Source organism: Teleopsis dalmanni, chromosome 2 (assembly GCF_002237135.1).
Source record: "Teleopsis dalmanni isolate 2A chromosome 2, ASM223713v2, whole genome shotgun sequence".
Classification (NCBI taxonomy): Eukaryota; Metazoa; Arthropoda; class Insecta; order Diptera; family Diopsidae; genus Teleopsis; species Teleopsis dalmanni.
In genome coordinates this window covers 15,784-35,322 of record NC_051847.1, presented here as the reverse complement: position 1 = coordinate 35,322, position 19,539 = coordinate 15,784, and the positions used below count along the sequence as shown (strand labels likewise).

Here is a 19,539-nt window from a genome sequence, read left to right as displayed (position 1 = left end):
ATAAATTATTTTATATTAATTTTAAAGGTAATTCAAATGTCTCCTTAAATTATTTTAGTAAATGATGTGGATAGTTTTTGTGATTTGCCATTCATATCTGTTTATTTTCCAGTTGGATGCACTAGTATTTGACTGCATTTCCAAGTAGAATAATGCATCAGAACCAATTCGCTGTATACGTATTATAAAAATGTTTGTCTTGTGTTGTACTTTAAACTCTAATTTGTATGCAGTATTGTCAGCAATTATCGCAATCATGGTGTCATATTTCTCAGACTCTAGTATAATAGCTGTATATTAAGTATATTGTATATATGTTAATGTAATTTAATTAACCAATTATAATACCTCGTAGGATTCCGCCTGATATTTTAGGTGCGGAAGAAGTGCTGTCATTTTATATAACACTATCGATCATTCAAATCTTATATCTAAAAATAATAATTAATATTCAATAGAATACATATTTATATAAAAAATTTTACCAGTAGTTTTGTGTGCAAACTACTTATTTTCATTTATTTCAGTTAGAATAGTGGTTAGTGGTACTCTCTAATTACATTTATACATTACATTGATAGGTTTAAGTGTAATAAGGCAAATCGACTTACGTTTGCAGTAGCGTAGGAAATCAACATCTTATAATAGAGCGGGTGGAATTTCAAGGTTATAACTTCCGGACTTTCATTCACAGTAGAAATATTCATCTACATATGTATATGAGTACTGATATATTGGTGCGGGTGTATAGAATTTAATAGAAACGCTAAATAAATATAGTTCTTTAAAGAAATATTAACAATTTGAAAAAATTTGCAATATTGTCTAAAACTAAAACAGAAAATATTAACAATTTATAATACCCTGCTGAAAATTATTTGATAATATCAATTATAGACTATACCTATCTAGGAAATGGTTTTTGTGATTCCTGAAAATAAATTTTTAGTATATTTTCTTCATTAGGATGTAGGTTAATTTTCAGTATTTAAGAACGCCCTACTCGATAAAATACAAATTTAGTATCATGGTGAAAAATGGACGATTAAAACTTATCACTTGGAGTAATGTATTTGTATGTTCTTCCATTTTCTAAAACAACTAGAGCCCGTTATCTATGATGGACGCTTGAATGTAGAATATCAAAGACCACTAACAGAACTATACAACTCTTTTATTAAATAAATGTAAATTTGGTAACGGTGTAGACAATAGATAATTAGTATAGACCATTTATAGCAATGTACTATAAACCTCTATGTTTTTAAAGATAATTAGGCGAAAAGATGAATATATTGAAATACTGATATATGAGCAGCGTTTTTAATACCAAACCGATCTGTTCTGTCTCACAGTAATTTTCAAAATATAATTGGTTTATATGATTTCGCTGTTTTCATTTTAAGTCCCAAACATCTAGTCAAATTTTATAATAATCTCAAAAGTGATTGAATTTGTTGTAATTTGATCATACCTAGGTCCAACTCCTTCATTATGAGAAAAGAATAATTTATTTTAATGAGTTATTTTGTTGTCTAATTTAGGTAGCCGTATCCCCTCATTGCTTTCGAATTCTATAGGCTTGTGTTAGATTCGTAATAGATATAAAAACGTATGGCTTATGGTATATAAAAGATAATGATATGTTATATATATATTAGTAATAATATTTAATTTTAGTTCATTTGATTTAAAAAAGAAAATTTCATCCAGAAAATATAATAATTTTTTGGTAAATTTGAAGAATTAAATATTATTTTTATATATAATAACTATAACATTATAAGCTATTTGAAACGTTTATATACAAATATATATATACATATTCTTAATATTTATATATTAAAAATATATGTTTAATAATGAACTCTAATAATAGAAGATTTTGACCGATTTTTATGAATTAAAAAAGAAATACTTATTCCGAAAATCTCAGTGGTCTTCATAGCTGTATTATTTCCGTTGTTTATTAAAATAAGTTTTTAGCAGAGATCAGTATAATTTTTGTTCTTTGTTAATTGGAATATCTATTTAGGGTATATTTATCACTTTTTTTTTTTAAATGTACGAGTATTATACATAAGGCTAGTGATTTTTGAGCGGAGAGGAAGCAGCCTGGACAACACCTCTTTGATTTGAAAGTATACTTACTTTCTTACAAAAGAAAGTAAGAACTAATACAGTTCTGTATATTTTTTTTCAAAGTCACTGCAGTTCATATTTGTCGAAACCCTATTAGTCGTTGGGATGTCTGAGATGGATTGGGAAGTGTCTAATCTAGAATATACGAGTGATTACTAAAACAGCTTAGATATTTCTCATGCGCCTTTTGACATATACCGTTCGTCTATATTGGCTTAATTACTTGATCATAAGTTTAGGTTGTAGCGAGTTCTGTAGATTGGGATTAAACCCTCAATAGAGATGTGTGTATTTAAGACAACACTAAGAGAACACTTCATGGTGAAAATATCATTTCATTAAATACAGAAATCAATAATGATTTTCTAATGAAATTAAATTTTTGAGTCATAGTTTTAAATTTTTAAATTTATTTTCGATGACACAAATTTTCCAAGAATTATTTATATACATACATCTGTTTTGGATTATTCATTTAAATGAATAATCTATAAAAAATAAAAATATTTAATGAATAAGAATTCTATCAATTGCAAAGTAAAAACAAACACTTAAAAATAAATTGTTTATATAAAAAAGAAATTTAAAAAAAATAAAATATTTTAACGCATCATCTACGGAACAAGCTTTGAAAGACGTTAATAAAAATAATTAGATACTCGTATAATCATTCTTGCTTTCTTGACAATATAATTTATGTAACAATGTCACGATGAGGTCTTTTTAGAAAGAATTATATCAATTCCAATATTATTAGTATTTGGTAGGCCGGAAGATTAGCTCTTCGTCGATAGATTATTGTATTCTGCTCTATCCATAATTTCTTTCACTTTCACTTTCATGTTTTTTTTTTGATATTTATTAGGATTAGTGTTGAGATATTTGATATATATTAATCATATTCTTTAAGTTCTTGTGTTAATTAAATACTTCTCGATATAATCAGACAGACATTTTTACTTAGCATTCCAATGAATTTTCGTGGTATTTCCTTAGGTATTCTTATTATTAGATGTCCCCAATCCTAGTCATTCAATATTCATCGCAGCGATTGATGCTATGATACGTGTATGTTTGGTTTACGAGTTACCCATATCACTTTAATCAATTTATTTTCTTTGAGAGTTTTATATAGCTTACGATATCGATTCATGATAGTTTCTTGTGGTTCCCAAAGATGAATTTTATAAAAATTCTATCCCGGTTTTTTGTTAATGCTTAGCCTGGTGGATATTTATTACAAAAAAAAACGCAAACGGTTGTAAAATACTTTAGATCATATTGAGACGAATTTACTAACCAGAGTTTTGTTCACCGCAAGTGTGTACCGGGCCTAAGTAAGAGCTTGAAAACTCTTCCATCTCTTTTTTCATAGTTGTTTAGAACTTCAATTCTCTGTGCCTCTATATATAACACAATAGAAGCAGTAATAAGATATTGATACGATTTTCCATTATATACAGAAATTGATTGATGATGTTACATTTATAATTAGTTAGGGAAATAAAGAGCTCTAAGACAAAGGTGTGTTTTATTAAAGACAGAGCTGCTATTACGATTTACAAAAGATTGTACTCTCGCAAAGTTTGCAAGAAATTAAACTCTTTCATAAGTTTTAGGGGTGGCGTTTGATAAGAGCCTCACTATATCTTTATTGCATACCTTAACTTCATGACTGTTTATTATATCGATTTAAAACGTGATTTCAAAAGGAATATTAATATATTAAAAGCAGAAGTTAAAGTTGAAATATTACTAAGACATAATAATACATTTATTAAAATTTTTGTTTTTAGATTTTCGATGCAAGTATTAATGACTGGCGAGTCTTAGATGAAAAGACCCACACCGACGTTTTAGAGAAAATTGTGGAAACTCCAAAAAAGACAATATATATTGATGAGTTTGTTGAAATAGAACGAAACAATGCTCTTGTTGAGGATATTAATAGCTCACTATACAAAAAAAACGAAACTCGAAATGAAAAACTGATCACAAAGGATATTTATGATGAAACCGATACGTTTGTAAACGATTCAAAATCAGTAAGTATATAAATTATTTAAAATTAATAGTCATTTGTAAATATATATTTCGTTTACGTACTACAGAAGAGAATCGCAAAACAATCAACCCATAAGGATAATCGACACACGGAAATGTGTATATGTGAAATTTGCACATGCGGGTAAGCATTGACAATATATTCTTTAATTATGTCAGAAATACATTTTTTTTACTTAATTCTTTTCTTAGGCGACATCATTGTGCTGGTACTGAAACTAAAAAATCCACAAGTGACTATCTCGATACTCAAGGTATGAAATTGTTTTTTTTTTCAAAGTTCTGTTTCCCAATTACTGTTAATTTTACATTTTCAGACACAACTTTTGAAACCCAAACTAGGATACGCACAAATACGTGGTCCAAATCAGACTTGGAGGAACTTAGAGAATCTCATAGAAAAGACACAAAATACATTCCAGAGCATGAAAATGACAATTACATAATACGAGCAACACCAGTTAAACCTATAGACAATTTAAAACAAGAAGGCGAATTTTATGTACCTGAAAAACCAACATTTAAGACCGCTGAAAAGATCCAACAAATTATTCGTAAGGATAATCTAACATTAGAAGGTGAAATGACTTTCGTTGAAAACGCAGAATATCAATACACAAGTAGACCACAGCAAATAAAACCAACTGACAACTTACGTTCTGAAGGTGAATTCTATATGCCAGATAAAGTTGGATATATACCAGCAGATAGAACAAGTCCAATTAGGCACAAAGACAACTTAAAAACCGAAGGTGAATTCTACACATCTGAGAAAACAGAATATCAGCAAGCAGAAAAAATAGAGCGTGTCATAAGAAAAGACAATCTTAAGTCAGAAGGAGAAATGACTTTTACAGAAAAGGAAAAATACACATATGTTACACGTCCTGAACAAATAAAATATACAGACAATCTTAAACCGGAAGGCGAGTTTTACAAACCAGATAAGCATGAATACAAGCCAGCTGATCGACCAACTCAAAAGAAACCTGAAGATAATCTACGTCCCGAGGGAGAGTTTTACGGTCCTGAAAAACCGAAATATAGACCAGGTGAAAGACCAACACAAGTTAAACATGACGACAATCTCAAACCTGAAGGCGAGTTTTATGCTCCAGAAAAACCGAAATACAAACCGGGTGAAAGACCAACCGCAGTAAGACCTGACGACAATTTACGGCCAGAAGGAGAGTTTTATACCCCAGATAAATCTATATTTAAACCTGCAGAGCGACCTCTTCAAAAGAAACCGGAAGATAATTTGCGCCCTGAAGGAGAATTTTATGGACCAGAAAAACCGACATACAGATCAGGCGAACGTCCGGAGCAAGTACGTCATGATGACAACTTGCGACCAGAAGGCGAGTTCTATACACCAGAGAAACCAACATTTAAACCAGCCGAGCGTCCCATTCAAAAGAAACCCGAAGATAATTTGCGGCCAGAAGGCGAATTTTACACACCTGAAAAATCTAAATATAGACCAGGTGAAAGACCAACTCAAGTTCGGCACGATGATAATCTTAAACCTGAAGGCGAATTTTACGCTCCAGAAAAATCAAAATATAAACCTGGAGAAAGACCAACTCAGGTTCGACCAGATGATAACCTTAAACCTGAAGGTGAATTCTATGTTCCCGAAAAAACACAATTCAAGCCCGCAGAAAAAACACAACGAGTTATTCGTAAAGATAATTTGAAGACAGAAGGTGAAATGACATTCGTTGAGAGGGAAGAATATCAATATGTTATCAGACCAGAACAAGTAAAACCAACTGATAATTTAAGGCCCGAAGGAAAATTCTATGCACCAGATAAAGTTGATTTTGAACCTGCTGAGCGACCTGTACAAAAGAAACACAAAGACAATTTACGACCAGAAGGTGAATTCTACACTCCTGAGAAACCGACATACAAACAAGGTGAAAGACCAACTCAAGTCCGTCCCGATGATAATCTCAAACCTGAAGGTGAATTCTATGCTCCAGAAAAACCAAAATATAAACCAGGTGAGAGACCAACTCAAGTTCGACCAGATGACAACCTACGTCCTGAAGGTGAATTCTATACACCGGAGAAACCAACGTATAAGCCGGCTGAACGACCCATTCAAAAGAAACCCGAAGATAACTTGCGGCCAGAAGGTGAATTTCATAGTCCCGAAAAACCAAAATATAGACCAGGTGAAAGACCAACTCAAATTCGACATGATGATAATCTCAAACCTGAAGGCGAGTTCTATGTTCCAGAAAAACTAATATATAAACCCGGTGAAAGACCGACACAAGTTCGACCTGATGATAATCTCAAACCTGAAGGTGAATTTTATGCTCCCGAAAAATCAAAATATAAACCTGGAGAAAGACCAACTCAAGTTCGACCCGACGATAATCTTAAACCTGAAGGTGAATTCTATGTTCCAGAAAAAACACAATTCAAGCCCGCAGAGAAAACACAACGAGTTATTCGTAAAGATAATTTGAAGACAGAAGGTGAAATGACATTCGTTGAGAGGGAAGAATATCAATATGTTATCAGACCAGAACAAGTAAAACCCACTGATAACTTAAAACCTGAAGGAAAATTCTATGCACCAGATAAAGTTGATTTTGAACCTGCTGAGCGACCAGTCCAAAAGAAACACAAAGACAATTTACGACCAGAAGGTGAATTTTACACTCCAGAAAAATCGAAATATAAACCAGGTGAAAGACCAACACAAATTCGACATGATGACAATCTCAAACCTGAAGGCGAGTTCTATGCTCCAGAAAAACCAAAATATAAACCTGGTGAAAGACCAACTCAAGTTCGACCAGATGATAACCTTAAACCTGAAGGTGAATTCTATGTTCCAGAAAAAACACAATTCAAGCCCGCAGAGAAAACACAACGAGTTATTCGTAAAGATAATTTGAAGACAGAAGGTGAAATGACATTCGTTGAGAGGGAAGAATATCAATATGTAGTCAGACCAGAACAAGTAAAACCCACTGATAACTTAAAACCTGAAGGAAAATTCTATACACCAGATAAAGTTGATTTTGAACCTGCTGAGAGACCTATTCAAAAGAAACCAGAAGACAATTTAAGACCAGAAGGTGAATTCTACACTCCAGAAAAACCAAAATACAAACCAGGAGAAAGACCAACACAAGTTCGGCCCGATGATAATCTCAAACCTGAAGGCGAGTTCTATGCTCCAGAAAAACCAAAATATAAACCTGGTGAGAGACCAACTCAAGTTCGACCAGATGACAATCTCAAACCAGAGGGTGAGTTCTATGCTCCAGAAAAACCGAAGTATAAGCCTGGTGAAAGACCAACTCAAGTTCGACCAGATGACAACCTACGTCCTGAAGGTGAATTCTATATACCGGAGAAACCAACGTTTAAGCCGGCTGAACGTCCCATTCAAAAGAAACCCGAAGATAACTTGCGGCCAGAGGGTGAGTTTCATAGTCCCGAAAAACCAAAATATAGACCAGGTGAAAGACCATCTCAAGTTCGACCTGATGATAATCTCAAACCTGAAGGCGAGTTCTATGCTCCAGAAAAACCAAAATATAGACCAGGTGAAAGACCAACTCAAGTTAGACCAGATGATAACCTTAAACCTGAAGGCGAATTCTATGTTCCCGAAAAAACACAATTCAAGCCCGCAGAGAAAACACAACGAGTTATTCGTAAAGATAATTTGAAGACAGAAGGTGAAATGACATTCGTTGAAAGGGAAGAATATCAATATGTAGTCAGACCAGAACAAGTAAAACCAACTGATAACTTAAAGCCTGAAGGAAAATTCTATGCACCAGATAAAGTTGATTTTGAACCTGCTGAGCGACCTGTCCAAAAGAAACACAAAGACAATTTAAGACCAGAAGGTGAATTCTACACTCCAGAAAAACCGAAATACAAACCAGGTGAAAGACCAACTCAAGTTCGACATGATGACAATCTCAAACCTGAAGGCGAGTTCTATGCTCCAGAAAAACCAAAATATAAACCTGGTGAAAGACCAACTCAAGTTCGACCCGATGACAATCTCAAACCTGAAGGTGAATTTTACACTCCCGAAAAACCTAAATATAAACCTGGAGAAAGACCAACTCAAATTCGACCTGATGATAATCTCAAACCAGAAGGTAAGTTCTATGTCCCAGAAAAACTGAAGTATAAGCCTGGTGAAAGACCAACACAAGTTCGCCCCGATGACAACCTACGTCCTGAGGGCGAATTCTATACACCAGAGAAACCAACATTTAAACCAGCCGAGCGTCCCATTCAAAAGAAACCCGAAGATAACTTGCGGCCAGAGGGTGAGTTTCATAGTCCCGAAAAACCAAAATATAGACCAGGTGAAAGACCAACTCAAGTTCGACCTGAAGACAACCTCAAACCTGAAGGTGAATTTTATACTCCAGAAAAACCAAAATATAAACCTGGAGAAAGACCGACACAAGTTCGACCAGACGATAATCTTAAACCTGAAGGTGAGCTTTATGTTCCCGAAAAAACACAATTCAAGCCCGCAGAAAAAACACAACGAGTTATTCGTAAAGATAATTTGAAGACAGAAGGTGAAATGACATTTGTTGAAAGGGAAGAATATCAATATGTAGTCAGACCAGAACAAGTAAAACCAACTGATAACTTAAAGCCTGAAGGAAAATTCTATGCACCAGATAAAGTTGATTTTGAACCTGCTGAGAGACCGGTTCAAAAGAAACCTGAAGACAATTTGCGACCAGAAGGTGAATTCTACACTCCAGAAAAACCAAAATACAAACCAGGAGAAAGACCAACACAAGTTCGGCCCGATGATAATCTCAAACCTGAAGGTGAATTCTATGTTCCAGAAAAAACACAGTTCAAGCCGGCAGAGAAAACACAACGTGTTATTCGTAAAGATAATTTGAAGACAGAAGGTGAAATGACATTCGTTGAGAGGGAAGAATATCAATATGTAGTCAGACCAGAACAAGTAAAACCCACTGATAACTTAAAGCCTGAAGGAAAATTCTATGCACCAGATAAAGTTGATTTTGAACCTGCTGAGAGACCTATTCAAAAGAAACCAGAAGACAATTTAAGACCAGAAGGTGAATTCTACACTCCAGAAAAACCGAAATACAAACCAGGTGAAAGGCCAACTCAAGTTCGGCCCGATGATAATCTCAAACCTGAAGGCGAGTTCTATACTCCCGAAAAACCAAAATATAAACCTGGTGAAAGACCAACTCAAGTTCGACCAGATGATAATCTTAAACCTGAAGGTGAATTCTATGTTCCCGAAAAAACACAATTCAAGCCCGCAGAGAAAACACAACGAGTTATTCGAAAAGATAATTTGAAGACAGAAGGTGAAATGACATTCGTTGAAAGGGAAGAATATCAATATGTAGTCAGACCAGAACAAGTAAAACCCACTGATAACTTAAAGCCTGAAGGAAAATTCTATACACCAGATAAAGTTGATTTTGAACCTGCTGAGAGACCTATTCAAAAGAAACCAGAAGACAATTTAAGACCAGAAGGTGAATTCTACACTCCAGAAAAACCAAAATACAAACCAGGAGAAAGACCAACACAAGTTCGGCCCGATGATAATCTCAAACCTGAAGGCGAGTTCTATGCTCCAGAAAAACCAAAATATAAACCTGGTGAAAGACCAACTCAAGTTCGACCAGATGACAATCTCAAACCAGAGGGTGAGTTCTATGCTCCAGAAAAACCGAAGTATAAGCCTGGTGAAAGACCAACTCAAGTTCGACCAGATGACAACCTACGTCCTGAAGGTGAATTCTATACACCGGAGAAGCCAACGTTTAAGCCAGCTGAACGTCCCATTCAAAAGAAACCCGAAGATAACTTGCGGCCAGAGGGTGAGTTTCATAGTCCCGAAAAACCAAAATATAGGCCAGGTGAAAGACCAACTCAAGTTCGACCTGATGATAATCTCAAACCTGAAGGCGAGTTCTATGCTCCAGAAAAACCAAAATATAGACCAGGTGAAAGACCAACTCAAGTTAGACCAGATGATAACCTCAAACCAGAAGGCAAATTCTATGTCCCAGAAAAACTGAAGTATAAGCCTGGTGAAAGACCAACTCAAGTTCGACCAGATGACAACCTACGTCCTGAAGGTGAATTCTATACACCGGAGAAGCCAACGTTTAAGCCGGCTGAACGACCGATTCAAAAGAAACCCGAAGATAACTTGCGGCCAGAGGGTGAGTTTCATAGTCCTGAAAAACCAAAATATAGACCAGGTGAAAGACCAACTCAAGTTCGACCTGATGATAATCTCAAACCTGAAGGCGAGTTTTATACTCCAGAAAAACCAAAATATAAACCTGGAGAAAGACCAACTCAAGTTCGACCAGATGACAACCTACGTCCTGAAGGTGAATTCTATGTTCCAGAAAAAACACAATTCAAGCCCGCAGAGAAAACACAACGAGTTATTCATAAAGATAATCTGAAGACTGAAGGTGAAATGACATTCGTTGAAAGGGAAGAATATCAATATGTTATCAGACCAGAACAAGTAAAACCAACTGATAACTTAAAACCTGAAGGAAAATTCTATACACCAGATAAAGTTGATTTTGAACCTGCTGAGCGACCTGTCCAAAAGAGACACAAAGACAATTTACGACCAGAAGGTGAATTCTACACTCCAGAAAAACCGAAATACAAACCAGGTGAAAGACCAACTCAAGTTCGGCCTGATGACAATCTCAAACCTGAAGGCGAGTTCTATGCTCCAGAAAAACCAAAATACAAGCCCGGTGAAAGACCAACTCAAGTTCGACCTGATGACAATCTCAAACCAGAGGGTGAGTTCTATGCTCCAGAAAAACCGAAGTATAAACCTGGTGAGAGACCAACTCAAGTTCGACCAGATGACAATCTCAAACCAGAGGGTGAGTTCTATGCTCCAGAAAAACCGAAGTATAAGCCTGGTGAAAGACCAACTCAAGTTCGACCAGATGACAACCTACGTCCTGAAGGTGAATTCTATACACCGGAGAAACCAACGTTTAAGCCGGCTGAACGTCCCATTCAAAAGAAACCCGAAGATAACTTGCGGCCAGAGGGTGAGTTTCATAGTCCCGAAAAACCAAAATATAGACCAGGTGAAAGACCAACTCAAGTTCGACCTGATGATAATCTCAAACCCGAAGGCGAGTTTTATACTCCAGAAAAACCTAAATATAAACCTGGAGAAAGACCAACTCAAATTCGACCTGATGATAATCTCAAACCAGAAGGTAAGTTCTATGTCCCAGAAAAACTGAAGTATAAGCCTGGTGAAAGACCAACTCAAGTTCGACCAGATGACAACCTACGTCCTGAAGGTGAATTCTATACACCGGATAAGCCAACGTTTAAGCCGGCTGAACGACCCATTCAAAAGAAACCCGAAGATAACTTGCGGCCAGAGGGTGAGTTTCATAGTCCCGAAAAACCAAAATATAGACCAGGTGAAAGACCAACTCAAGTTCGACCTGATGATAATCTCAAACCTGAAGGCGAGTTTTATACTCCAGAAAAACCAAAATATAAACCTGGAGAAAGACCAACTCAAGTTCGACCAGATGATAATCTCAAGCCTGAAGGTGAATTCTATGTTCCAGAAAAAACACAATTCAAGCCAGCAGAGAAAACACAACGAGTTATTCGTAAAGATAATCTGAAGACTGAAGGTGAAATGACATTCGTTGAAAGGGAAGAATATCAATATGTTATCAGACCAGAACAAGTAAAACCAACTGATAACTTAAAGCCTGAAGGAAAATTCTATACACCAGATAAAGTTGATTTTGAACCTGCTGAGAGACCTATTCAAAAGAAACCTGAAGACAATTTACGACCAGAAGGTGAATTCTACACTCCAGAAAAACCGAAATACAAACCAGGAGAAAGACCAACACAAGTTCGGCCCGATGATAATCTCAAACCTGAAGGCGAGTTCTATGCTCCAGAAAAACCAAAATATAAACCTGGTGAGAGACCAACTCAAGTTCGACCAGATGATAATCTCAAACCTGAAGGTGAATTTTATACTCCAGAAAAACCAAAATATAAACCAGGTGAAAGACCAACTCAAGTTCGACCAGATGATAACCTTAAACCTGAAGGTGAATTCTATGTTCCCGAAAAAACACAATTCAAGCCCGCAGAGAAAACACAACGAGTTATTCGTAAAGATAATTTGAAGACAGAAGGTGAAATGACATTCGTTGAGAGGGAAGAATATCAATATGTTATCAGACCAGAACAAGTAAAACCCACTGATAACTTAAAGCCTGAAGGAAAATTCTATGCACCAGATAAAGTTGATTTTGAACCAGCTGAGAGACCTGTCCAAAAGAAACACAAAGACAATTTACGACCAGAAGGTGAATTCTACACTCCAGAAAAACCGAAATACAAACCAGGTGAGAGGCCAACTCAAGTTCGGCCTGATGACAATCTCAAACCTGAAGGCGAGTTCTATGCTCCAGAAAAACCGAAGTATAAGCCTGGTGAAAGACCAACTCAAGTTCGACCTGATGACAATCTACGTCCTGAAGGTGAATTCTATACACCGGAGAAACCAACGTTTAAGCCGGCTGAACGTCCCATTCAAAAGAAACCCGAAGATAACTTGCGGCCAGAGGGTGAGTTTCATAGTCCCGAAAAACCAAAATATAGACCAGGTGAAAGACCAACTCAAGTTCGTCCCGATGACAACCTCAAACCAGAAGGCGAATTTTATACTCCAGAAAAACCAAAATATAAACCTGGAGAAAGACCAACACAAGTTCGACCAGATGATAATCTTAAACCTGAAGGTGAATTCTATGTTCCCGAAAAAACACAATTCAAGCCCGCAGAGAAAACACAACGAGTTATTCGTAAAGATAATTTGAAGACAGAAGGTGAAATGACATTCGTTGAGAGGAAAGAATATCAATATGTAGTCAGACCAGAACAAGTAAAACCAACTGATAACTTAAAGCCTGAAGGAAAATTCTATACACCAGATAAAGTTGATTTTGAACCTGCTGAGAGACCTATTCAAAAGAAACCAAAGACAATTTACGACCAGAAGGTGAATTCTACACTCCAGAAAAACCGAAATACAAACCAGGAGAAAGACCAACACAAGTTCGGCCTGATGACAATCTCAAACCTGAAGGCGAGTTCTATGCTCCAGAAAAACCAAAATATAAACCTGGTGAGAGACCAACTCAAGTTAGACCTGATGACAACCTCAAACCTGAAGGTGAATTCTATACTCCAGAAAAACTAAAATATAAACCAGGTGAAAGACCAACTCAAGTTCGACCAGATGACAACCTACGTCCTGAAGGTGAATTCTATACACCGGAGAAACCAACATTTAAGTCGGCTGAACGTCCCATTCAAAAGAAACCCGAAGATAACTTGCGGCCAGAGGGTGAGTTTCATAGTCCCGAAAAACCAAAATATAGACCAGGTGAAAGACCAACTCAAGTTCGACCTGATGATAATCTCAAACCTGAAGGCGAGTTTTATACTCCAGAAAAACCAAAATATAAATCTGGAGAAAGACCAACTCAAGTTCGACCAGATGATAATCTTAAACCTGAAGGTGAATTCTATGTTCCAGAAAAAACACAATTCAAGCCCGCAGAGAAAACACAACGAGTTATTCGTAAAGATAATTTGAAGACAGAAGGTGAAATGACATTCGTTGAAAGGGAAGAATATCAATATGTAGTCAGACCAGAACAAGTAAAACCAACTGATAACTTAAAGCCTGAAGGAAAATTCTATGCACCAGATAAAGTTGATTTTGAACCTGCTGAGCGACCTGTCCAAAAGAAACACAAAGACAATTTACGACCAGAAGGTGAATTCTACACTCCAGAAAAACCAAAATATAAGCCGGGTGAGAGACCAACTCAAGTTCGACCAGATGACAACCTCAAACCTGAAGGCGAGTTCTATGCTCCAGAAAAACTAAAATATAAGCCCGGTGAAAGGCCAACACAAGTTCGACCTGATGATAATCTCAAACCTGAAGGTGAGTTCTACTCTCCAGAAAAAGCAAAGTTTAAACCTGCTGAAAAAATACAACGAATTATTCATAAAGATAATTTGAAGACAGAAGGTGAAATGACATTTGTTGAAAGGGATGAATATCAATATGTAGTCAGACCAGAGCAAGTAAAACCAACTGATAACTTAAAGCCTGAAGGGAAATTCTATACACCTGATAAAACTGATTTTAAACCTGCTGAGCGACCGGTCCAGAAAAAACCAGAAGACAACTTGCGACCAGAAGGTGATTTGTTTATACCAGGTAAATCGCAGTACCGACCTGCTGAGAAGACTAAGAAGGTTATTCATAAGGATAATCTACGAACCGAAGGTGAAATGACATTTATCGAGAAAGACGAGTATCAGTTTACTATTCGGCCGAATCAAATTAAACCAAGCGATAATTTAAAACCAGAAGGCGTATTTTATACTCCACAAAAATCTGACTTCAAGCCCGCAGAGCGTCCTATTCCAAAAATACCTGAGGATAATTTACGTCCTGAAGGTCAATTTTATGGCCCTGCAAAGCCGGAATACAAACCTGGAGAGAGGCCAACACCTGTTAAACATGATGATAATTTGAAACCTGAAGGAGATTTTTATGTTCCGGAAAAAACTCAACATAAGCCTGCTGAAAAAGCTCAGCGTGTTATACGAAAGGATAATTTGAAAACAGAAGGTGATATGACTTTCATTGAAAAGGAAAAATATCAGTTCACTGTACGACCAGAGCAAGTGATTCCAGCGGATAATTTGAGACCTGAAGGTGAAATTTGTGTTCCTGAAAAGCCGTCATTTAAGCCAGCTACTAAAACTGAAAGAATTATACATAAAGATAATTTGAAAGTTGAGGGTGAAATGATTTTCACCACCAAAGATGAATATATGTTTGTAGAAAAACAGAAGCCAGTAAAGCATACAGACAATTTGAAACCTGAGGGTGAATTTTACTCTCCTACCAAAACAGTATATCGTGCAGCAGACCGTCCCGTTCAAAAGAAACCAAAAGATAATTTAAAATCCGAAGGTAGTTTTTATGTTCCTGAAAAGACTTCATTTAAAACTGCATCAAAATCAGAGCGAATAATTCATAAAGACAATTTGAAAATGGAAGGAGATATGTGTTTTACGCAAAAAGAAAGCTATAAATACGTGAAAAGACCGCAACAAGTAAAACCTACTGATAATTTGAAATCTGAGGGCGAGTTTTACAGTCCAGATAGTACGAAATATGTACCAGCAGAACGACCTCAAGTTAAAAAGCCTGTTGATAACTTAAAAAGTGAGGGTGATTTTTATAGAATAGAGGATAAGAAAACAACTAGAAAAATAACTGCAAGTGACAACGTTGTAAAGGATAGAACCGAAAGAATTATTCCAAAAAAACCTACAGACAACTTAAAATTGGAAGGTACCATGGATATGCAAAGGAGAGAAGATTTCAAATCTACAAACACCATTACAAAGACATCTCAAACAGTCTCTAAAATTAAACAAACTCACAATGCTTCTTCGATAAACTTAGGAAGTGATCAATCTATACTTAAGACAACTAACCAAATGAGTTTTGCTTCTGGTAAAAATACAAACGTCACAAATGGAAATACGAAATCTCCAGCGGACGGCTTGATAGTTGTATCTACAAAGAAGGTAACGACTGTTATAGGGAGCCGCAATAAGAAGGAACCGGAAACTGAATTTGTAAAGCGAAATGAAAAGGTAAATATAATCGAAAATACTACAAAATCGACTAACGCGACAAAGACTATTAATATTGAAAATAAGCACAGTGATATTGTGTCAGTAAAGGAAAATCATGTAACACGTGCTAATCAGAGAAGCATAACTGATCAACGTGATAGTTTAGGAACAATAATAGCGAATGTTGCAACACAAAATACTGTTTCCAATAATGAATGCAAAAATGTATCTAATGTCTCAAATATGACACATTTATCCAATGTTTCAAAAGTATCCAATATTTCAAATGTGTCCAATGTTTCAAATGCATCCAATATTTCTTCTTCAAAACAGTACCATCACCGCAAAGGTGAGCTTTCCAGCGAATCGGATATAACTAACTCCATTTTTCATCGTAAGAATGTATCAACTGACTCGAATCAATTTGGTGGTCTATCATCAAATGGAAAAATTCACCGTAAGAGTATTCTAAATTTGCACGAACATTCCATTGGTGGCATTCCAAGCGAAAGAAAAAGTTATAGCAGCATACACAGGCAAAACAAAGAGTTAGATTCTTGTTTATCAACATCTTCGAATGAACGTCAAACTTATAATGTTGCACACAAATCGTATGATGCTAAATCAGCATCTTCGGCATCATCATCAACGATGACTCGTATTATAACTGGCGAATATGCATTACCATCAACCACACGTACAGAACGCATAATTACTCGAAGGAATGGTGGTCAATCTTCTTTTACCCTCGGGTCTGATACGGCAACATCTTCAAGTCTTTACAAAAGCGAATATAAAGGACCTGCTTCAACAACATGTGCTATACACAAAATCCAGCAAGGTGCCTATCAACATACCCGAGATACAAAAGATCATAAGTTCTTCAAAAGTTCTAAATAGTGTCTAAGTCTAAACAATTAACTATAATATATATATAGCCATCGCACGATTTTCTACATTTTTAATATAATATCCTTTCTGTAAATTTCAGAGAATGTAAACTTAATACATGAAACATATAATTACTAACCATTTTTTGAATAATTCTAATAAAAATATTTTTAAATAAATTCACTAAATTTTATGTCTATTCTTTTTTTATTAGTAGTAATATAAGTAGTAGTAGTATCTACTGTACCAAAATCCTATTAAAAAGTTTATAATGAAATAATACAAATTAAATTCATAAACTTTACTTAAGCGTATTTAAACCAATAATGATATGATTCTTTTAACACAATGATAACTGAGGTCTGTCAGGATTTTGACAGACCGTACAACAGGTCGTACAAGGTTTTAAAGCAATTATTTTTCTTGTAATGTTTTCAAGTTACTGATTGTTGTCCATCTTAAGAACTTTTTTATAACTTAGTCTCAAAATTAGTGTTAAGCAGTCATCGCAACAATTTGTTTATAAAGTATCGGAGTAGGTCTTCTACGTTGCTTCTTTATAAGGAAGCTCTCTTACGCTCTATTATTTATAAAAATAATACTCACGACAATTTAATACCCATTATTACTTCCTTTAACGTTTCGACTAGATCTTAAGTATATATAATATTATAGCGGATCCATACTCATGTGTATTTTTATTTCTTAACTTTTTCCGAATTTTCATCGTCATATGTTTATAATTCTTGATCTGCATATAAACTGTGGTGCTTTTTGAATATATCAACTTTTTATTTTTGAATATTTATTGTGTACTCCATAACACTTAATAATAGTGAAGCTTATCTATCTTAACTTGCAATAATTTGGGGGTTATTGTTAGAATAACACAACCATCTGACTCATAACATTCAATAGGGTTAGGCCGTCTGTAAGATGCGTGATTTAGTCGTTGTCTTCCTGAAGCGCTTTATTTATTCCAGTTTGAATGGGAAACCACTCTGATACTTTATCTGTGTTTTTAATTTCCTGATTATTATAAACTGTATTGTATCAAGTTAGAGTCACATTCTAAAGTTATTTAGCTTGTGAAATAAAGCCTTTCAGTTTATTGTGCTAGTTTATACACGAACTGTGGTAATACGTATATACGACAGTCTTTTATCTCTTTCTTGAACTTGTATTGATAGACTTTGCAAATTTCGGTGTATAACCTAAATATTTAATTACTCAAAAAATATCAAAATATTCCTGTGAATAACTTGGCAAGGGACGACCTGCGGGTTACCACAAAGGATAAAAAATGATTGCTGTTTCAAAGGCTCCGGGTAAATTTTAGATATATTGCATGGTATAGAACTAAATATGGGTTCTATCTTCATATGGTTATTTGTTTAATTGCGTTAAGAACTTTTAATATGACAAGAACTTGATTTAAAATAGTAGAGAAAGAGGATATTTTCAAATCCAAAAACTTTTTAAAAAAACTAATTAGCTAAAATATGTAAGATTTTATTCATGTTTTTATTCATGCGACCCTGTTTGAACTCTTTGTTTGCCTTGGAGCATGCTTGTGGGTTTCTAACACTATCCGAAGACATTGTAACACATTTGACAATGTGTTCTCAGTTAAAGTGAGTTCTCTTTATATTCAATTTTTTCATGACATTTTATAGTGTTAGATAGAATTAATCTAATAGAAGTAAAAATTTATATCATATTTGTGTGCACTCTGCTTAACTACAGCAATTTGGGAAGTAAATATATGACAATATCCAACGCCAGTGATCAAAAGTTAAAAGCCGGTAAGTGTAATTGGTAGAAATTGTCTATTACGAGCTGCACTGGACTGGAGCAATGGTTAACTCTGTGCATTAATGCTCGCAACTCAACCGCTTGAATTAAATAATCAAGAAGAATTGACCACAATTGGTTAACGAAGAAGTAGTTGTGTTTCATGATAACAATGGTAGACCCCACAGACATACCTTTAATGACTCGAAACAAATTGACGGCTCTTGATTGGTAAGTTTTGATGCATCCATCGTATGTCCACCGCCCGAAACCTACATCATTCGACTCCTATTTATTTCGGATTTTCTTTATGGTGAAGAAAGGTTACCATAACTAAAGCGCCGTTGTAATGCACTTGGCGTAGTCTTTCATCGAGAAACCACAGTAGTTTAACACCAATAGAATTACGAAGCTACTCGAAAAATATCAAAAGGTCTTCAATAATAATGGCCAACATGAACTCTATTAAAATTAATTAACAATAAAGAAAATTTATATTTAAAAATGTACCAGAAAACTTTTTGTGTCACCAATACATAGTTTTTCATGTAATTATTTTTATACATAGTATGTTGGATTATATTTAATCGGAGGACGCAAAACGTTTTTATATAACAAAAATACGGGGTTAATGAGCTTGAGCAAAGGTTAGACAGTACTTTTAATCTTTTAAATAATAACACTTACATAAACTTTAAAATCAAAATTACTTTATTTTAATATATATATTTAAACATTAAAAAAACTTTCGATTTTATTTATATGAGTTATTTTGGCTATCTATTGTATTTTAATTATACATTCATACATATTTACTAATATTATATGGATTTTCTTACAATTAAACTTTGGAAGACTTCTTTTCATTTA

At 35.0% G+C, this 19,539-nt stretch overlaps 1 pseudogene across 1 annotated transcript; it reads left to right on the top strand.

Moving 5' to 3' along the window:
• The first annotated feature begins 3,942 nt into the window (after positions 1–3,942).
• On the top strand, positions 3,943–17,051 carry LOC119680067 (annotated as a pseudogene). The gene is made up of 4 exons (XR_005252444.1): positions 3,943–4,187; positions 4,254–4,330; positions 4,399–4,460; positions 4,524–17,051. The product of XR_005252444.1 is annotated as a titin-like (transcript).
• The last annotated feature ends 2,488 nt before the right edge of the window (positions 17,052–19,539 follow it).